This window comes from Solanum verrucosum, unplaced genomic scaffold (genome assembly GCF_900185275.1).
Source record: "Solanum verrucosum unplaced genomic scaffold, falcon-dt-bn FXZP01000136.1, whole genome shotgun sequence".
NCBI lineage: Eukaryota > Viridiplantae > Streptophyta > Magnoliopsida > Solanales > Solanaceae > Solanum > Solanum verrucosum.
In genome coordinates this window covers 1,595,538-1,602,314 of record NW_026020145.1, presented here as the reverse complement: position 1 = coordinate 1,602,314, position 6,777 = coordinate 1,595,538, and positions in this window count along the sequence as shown.

The following is a 6,777-nucleotide window of genomic DNA, read 5'->3' as shown; positions in this document are numbered from 1 at the left end:
CCCATGGAGAGATACTCGGTTGGATGAAACCCTTATCCAACAAGTCTTTCAGTTGTTCTTTCAACTCTGTTAGTTCTACCAAAGCCATTCGATAAGGAGGAATAGAGATAGGTTGCGTATCTGGGAGAAGGTCAATACCAAAGTCTATTTCCCTTTCGGGAGGAATACCAGGTAGATCGTCTGGGAACACTTCTGGAAACTCATTAAAAATAGGGACTAACTCAAGAGTAGGAGTTTCGGAATCCACATCCATCACCCTAACTAGATGGTATATGTAAACCTTGGCAATCTTCTTTCTAGAATTAAGACAAGAGACAAACGGACCTTTAGGCATAAAACTTCCCCCTTTCCACTCTAGGACAAGCAAATTCGGGAACTGAAACTTGACTACTAGGGTTCTACAATCAATAGAAGCATAACAAGAATGTAGCCAATTCATACAAAGGATAACATCAAAATCTAGCACATCAATCTCTACCAAATCAACAAGAGTAACTCTATGGGACAAGGAAACGGGACACTTTCTATAGACCCTCTTAGCCATAACAGAATCACCAACATGAGTAGAGACATAAAAAGGATCTAACAACACATCTGGAAGAACATCAAACCTCATAGCCACAGATGGCGTCAATAAAGACAATGTAGCACCAGGATCAGGTAAAGCATAAACATCAAGTTTGAAGATTTTCAACATACTGGTAATCACATCGAGAGAATCCTCTTATTCACCACGAGTCTTAAGTGCATAGAATCAGTTTTGCATGGGAGCATTGGAACCCGAACCACTAGGAGATTTTTTGCCCTCTCTTTCTTTAGCCATAAGCATTGGGAAATCCCTCATCTTATGACAATTTTTACCACAACTGAAGCAACCATTTGTGCCGACTAAGCACTTACCCTCGTGCTTCTTTCCACACCTTGCCCAAGTAGACATAAGCAATGAAGATCCACTATCATTCCCTCCTTGAGGCTTAGGGTTAGGCACCCTATCTTTGTTGAAATTAGGAGGAGCATTGGAGGAACCTTGACCGGAAAACCTTTGTCGAAAGTTAGAATGACCATGTCCATCGGACCTTGAATGTGAGAAATTACCCTAACCGGTCTTAGCCCTCTTTGCCTCCTTAGACTCTTCCTTAAGTTTCTCCTCTTCGATTTGTTGAGCATGAACCATGAGACGAGAAATATTCATGTCATTAACAAGCATGGTGGTACGACATTCTTTAACAACTATTTCGAACATACCTAAAACAAATTTGCTCATCTTTTCCCTAGGATCGGCAACTATTCTGGGAGCATATTGAGACAATTTTATGAACTTCAAATCATATTCTTTCACACTCATACTTCCTTGAAAAAGGTTTATGAACTCAAGCACTTTTTCCTCCCTCATATCAAGAGGAAAGAACCTACCAAGGAAAGCAAACTTAAATTGCTCCCAATCGACAGGACTCGCGTCTTCTGGTTTCCCTTCTTTCCATTGGTTGAACCAAATTTGAGCAACACTTTTAAGTTGATAACAGTCCAACTCTGCCTTTTCCACCGGCGTCATTCCGATAATCATTAACACCTTGTAAATCTCATCAATGAACTCTTGAGGATCTTCCTCCCGCCTTCGAACCAAAATATTTCTTAAGTTTTTTTTATTATTATTGAAGCTGGATAAGCACTTTAAACCAAATGATACTATTAGTCTTGTATTACCATTACTTCTTGTGCTTGAATATGAATATCTTGGCATACTGTGAATCTGCCCCAACTTTTAATGTCGCTGCAAAACACAAATTACCATATTTTTTTATTTTTCAAATTAAATCCTCAACTCTCAACACTAGAGAGTTGTGTTGGTGATAAATATATTAGGGGTAAAGAATATTTGACCTAAATGGGATAATATAAAAAGTCTTTTAAGAATCTAGCATTAAGGGAGTTACGACGAGGAATAGAGAAAAAAACTCATGATAGGTGTTGATGGAAATTTACATTTAATCTCGGGCTGACCCTTGGCCAATGACCGAAGAACCTTTTAACTACAAGAAAGCATTGTTCTGAGCTGGGTTCTCTCATACTAAACAATGTAGACACGTAATTTTTGACCGAACATAAGGCTTTACACTTGTATTTATTCCTTAAATATTTATTTTAGGTTAAGTTAGATATTTTGATTTTTGTCTTATTTTAGTAAGTTTATTTTAAAAGATTTGAAAATAACAAAAAGAAAAGAAAGATATTTTCAATATATTAAACTTGTTGAACATTTTTAAAAAAAATATTTTTTTTTTGATAATAATCTTTTTAAAGTATTTTTACATTATTAATAATTGTGATTAAAACAAAGTAGTATGTGATTTTTCTTTGCTTTAATATCATAAAACATGCAGGAATGAGTCAAAGATTGTTAGAAAAATAAATAAACATATAAAAATCAGTTTCTATTTTTGTGCCTAAGAATTATACGAAGGGATAGAGTTTTAAATTTCAGTTATAATTTTTAATATTGTTTTAATTAGTTGATATTTTATTATAATTTATTATATATATGTATAGTTAATAAAACTAAAACTAACATAAAAAATAACCTAAATAATCTAACAAAACCCACCCCACACTCCCATTCCCTCACGTTTTCCTCCACAGTCCACACCCTACACGATACAATCCCCCCCCCCCCCAACTCTTATTAACATGCACACTACAACAAAAAAATAGGACCGACCTAGGAAAATATATCCTATATATAGAACACATAGGAAAAAAATGAAGAACAAACAGAGAGAGATATGCACTAATCTCGGCAAACAATATATATCATACTTTTGCACCTTGTGATTGAGGATCTCAAAGTCTACTTTCGCGGTTTCAAGTTCGTGGCTCCTGATTGTTGGTCCTTTCTTTTCGTGACCTAATTTTTACAAGAGGTAACATTTATTTATATTCTATTTTTGTATAATTTTGTGTCATGATTGTGCAAGAAATGAATCCCATATATGGAAGTTGTTCAGATTTCATATTTGTTTAACCCGTTAATATTATTAATGCTATAATATTGAAATATATTTGAATGCTTATACTGTTAAATTTAGATCGAGTAAAACGTAGTATAACATATAGTTGCTTTTGCTTGGCTAGGATCCAATATTTTTCTTTATTCGTTCTACCTTATTAAGCCAATACATGACTCAGGAATTCTTATGAATTTAATTGTGTAATTAATATATACTTGTATTATTCGTATGAGCATAACTCAAAATTGATTAAGTAAATCATCCTTCATTAGCAAAAATGCATTTATTGATAGCATTTATTTTTGTCATCCAAAAACAAAAGGTTCTTGTTATTTTATATGACATGGACATAACGCTAATTTAAATTTAGTATAAATACTGAAGATAATCTTGTATTTTGTTTTTACTTTTATTTATTATTATTTTTTCTCTAAAAAGGGGCCTTTATGAGTTCATTAATTATACTATTGCAAAGAAAAGGAAAAAAGGAAATCGATACATACACGGACACTACTCCTAGGCACGACACACACGCACACCAACAGTAAAAGAAAGAAGAAGAAAATCAGCAAAAAAAAAAAGGGCACAACAGACACACGCACAAGCTAAAAAAAAAAACTTCACAACATACCCTCCAACACCAAATACCATTAAACTCCAATTTCCACATATTTATACACCCCTTCATCTGGGCAGCAAACAGATTCAAGAAGAAAAAGAAAAATTATCCTTGCATTTTTTTTTCCTCCACTCACAAACAAATGTTGAATTCGAGGTTTGCTTTCTTGATTTTGAGTTTGTGGTTCTTTATTAGGATTATTTTATTTCAATGAATAATTTTCACAAGAGGTAACACTCAATTTAATTTAACTTGGTATACTTTTCTTTCATGATAAGATAAGACTTGATTACAATGTTATGAAATTGCTCGAACTTTAGGTGTGCTTAATTTTGGTATTATAATGTTGAAATACAATTGTTTGAATCTTACATATCACTAAACAATGAAGACCTTTAGAATGTTGAAACTATTCATTCTAACATTTAAGGAAATAATTTAAATATAGTACATTGACAACTATTATAAGAATAACTCATTATGTATTAGAAAATTTATTTTTTATTTTTTGTTAGATGAGTAATAATAATAATTAAATTTCATCTCAATTAAGAATGTTGTTCCACATCTTTTTGAGATACTTAAGAAACTCAAGGATGCGGTTACGCACCTTGGCCAAATTATTTTAATAATTAATTTTGTTAATTCAAACAAAGAGGTGTAAATTGGGATTATTAGGTGTGATGAACTCGAGATGGGAAGACAGTTATGTCTCCAAATGTCAAGATCGAGAATGCAATTATGCATCCGGTTTAAGACTAACAAAAATTCAACAATTAAAAAATAAGCAAACCATGGCCTGTAGACACAATATATCCAAAAATAGTAAAAATAAGTATAAGTCAATAAAAGCGACCGTGCTAGAACCACGGGACTCGACGGATGCCTAATACCTTCCCCTCGGTCAACAAAATTCCTTACCCGAATTTCTGGTTCGCAGACCAAAACCAAAGAGTCATTTCCTTTTGATTAGGAATTAAATAAAAAGGTGACTTGGAACACTATAACTCAATTTCAAGTGGCGACTCCGAAAAACAAAATAATCCCTATTCAATACCGTCACCGTAATTGGAAATACCCTATACGCCGTATGCGAAAAGAGGTGTGACAAACAACAGTGTTCTAAAAGGTCCAAGGTAGCCTTACAATTCACTTTCTAATAACAGACAAACTCTAAGTTATATGGGATCCCATCTTATCACATTCAACAACCAAAAATTTTATCTGAGATCCTATCTTATAACATCCAACAACCATAATTTTATCCTCGAAATGTGAGAGAGAGGTGAACAGAGATAGCTAGGATTTAGATTATCCTATAAATCTCTCCCTCTTTCTACAATTTTAGCACATCTAAATACACATTGATCTGCGTTGATGTAGAAATATTTATTGAATAAGGTATTACATAGGAAGGTTGGGTCATTATGTAATCACTAGAAGTTAGAGGATTAATTAGTAAGAAGTTAGTTAGGGTAGTTACAATTTATACTTTCCTATTGTTGTATATATAAATGTACAGAATCTTTAGGGAGATTAATGAATGGAGTTCATAATTTGTTACATCTTTGAGTTCTCTCTCTGTATCTAGAACATTCCATATTGATAAGGAATTGTTCATCGAGCTATCATCTTTAAGATAGCTAACATGGTATCAGAGCTTTGAAGTGTCTTAGCTGAATCATGGCAACTATTGACAATGAAATGCCTAAGAAACTGAGCCATAATCATCCTCTTTTTCTTTATTCAATTGATAATTCTGGTGTTCTGCTCAGCTCAATCCAACTGACTGGAGCTGATAATTTTTCAGTATGCAGTCGAGCCATGAAGATTATAATTCTAGGTCAAAATAAGCTTGGATTCATCGATGGATCCTGCAAAATGAATCGTATGGTCCAAATTTGGCAAATCTATGGGAACGCTGCAATGCCATAGTCCTTTCATGGATCATGAACTATATTTCGATGGAATTACTTGTAGGTATAGTCTACTATACAAATGTTGTAGTAGTGTGGAAGGTTTTGTGTGAACGATATGACAAAATTGATGGATCGTGTATCTTTCAACTGCACAAAGAGATTGCAACAATCAGTCAAGGTACCAGTTCAATATCAACCTATTTTTCTAAGCTTCATAAATTATGGGTTAAGTATGATAGTCTATCTCCTATTCCTAGTTGTGAATGTGTTGATTCGAGAGAATTTGTAGTGTTTATGCATAATCAGAAACTGCTTCAATTCCTCATGGGACTTAATGACACATATGAGCATGCTAGAGGTCAGGTCTCCATGATGGTACCATCGCCATCCTTGAATAAGACGTACTCATTGTTGATTGAAAGAGAGTCATTGTAACATGTCTCAAACATTCAATAGTTCCTTCTGAGTTGAGTGCCTTAGTCACTACTAGCAACATCTCAATTCCAATACATAAGACAAGATCTAGTTTGAGCTATGATCCAAATGCATTTTGTGACTACTGCAAAAGAACATGGCACACACAGACTATTTGTTATCAAGTTCATGGTTATCCTCCTAGTTATGAAAGGAAGAAGAAAGGAACTCCGAACACCTATCATGGGAGAGGAAGATCCAATAATGATAGGAGACCACATCCAACTGCTCAAAATGTGGTTAGTGAATCTGATCATTCACCTAGGTCTAATAATGAGCCTGAATATATGAGAGTTGTGAATCAAAGGGCTCACAGTTATGGCAGTGGAACTAGGCAATCTAATCATATTGAGTATCACAAAGGAATGAATGTGTTGCATGAGCATTACAACCAAATTTTACACATGCTTGGTCAGTCTAATTTATAGGGCAGCATAGAAGGAGCCTCAGCTACAGGTTCTAGTGCAAATTTGGCTAAGGGCCACTACTCATCCACAAGTAATTCCACTGCCCTTACAGTTAAGTATGTACAGTCAGACTGGATTCTAGACTCTGGAGCAACTAATCATATGACACCTAATTCAGATTTACTTGTTCATAAATATCCACTGACTGTTGATAAATCTAGAAGTGTGTAATTTCCAAATGGAGACACTACACTCATTACTCATACAGGATCTTGTAAAATGACATCGCATGACAGTATCAATAATGCTTCTTATTCCTGACTTTAAATTCAATTTGATGTCAGTATCTAAAA